Here is a 583-nt window from a genome sequence, read left to right as displayed (position 1 = left end):
TTAGTTTTTCCAGATACTCTGCATGTACAGGCTTATGGCACTGGAGAACTTTGATGGCATCTTCTACTTTGAACCACTCTCTCTTCCTTCCTATATTAACAGAATCTTGCCAGTCTTCTAATATTTCAGTGACAGTAAGAACATACACGTATGTTCTGTGCTTTCGGTCTTGGTTCTCAAATATGCCCAGGAGTCTGCCCAATTTTCCTTTTACTCCAGCCTCTTCGTAAACCTCCCTTACAGCAGCGCCATCAGGCTCTTCCTCAGGCTCCATTCCTCCTCCTGGGACAATCCACTGGTCTGGATACCGACTGCTGCTCACCAACAGGACCTCGTCCTCCTGCTCGCTCCGGAAGCACAGGCACGCCGCCCGCTTCTTCTTATTTTTTTTTTTTTTACGCCGCCCGCTTCTTGAAGCCCTCGCGGTCATAGGTCCGCGTCTGGTTGGGCTTGAACTTCATCATAGAGGCGGGTTCTTGCTGCCGCTGCTGCCCCGGCCGCCGCCACCCCCCGGGCAGTGGGGTCGAGGGCGAATCGGGGCGCAGGGAAGCGAGGAGGCGGCGCGGGGAAGGGCAGCGAGGCC

General features: G+C 54.9%; 1 pseudogene; it reads right to left on the bottom strand.

The window, feature by feature from the left end:
* Positions 1–6: 6 nt before the first annotated feature.
* LOC104994890 lies at positions 7–372 on the bottom strand (annotated as a pseudogene).
* Between the last annotated feature and the right edge of the window lie 211 nt (positions 373–583).

Source organism: Bison bison, unplaced genomic scaffold (assembly GCF_000754665.1).
Source record: "Bison bison bison isolate TAMUID 2011002044 unplaced genomic scaffold, Bison_UMD1.0 scf7180017506564, whole genome shotgun sequence".
Lineage (NCBI taxonomy): Eukaryota > Metazoa > Chordata > Mammalia > Artiodactyla > Bovidae > Bison > Bison bison.
Note: the sequence above shows the minus strand (reverse complement) of the source record. Positions and strands in the feature narration are given on the sequence as shown.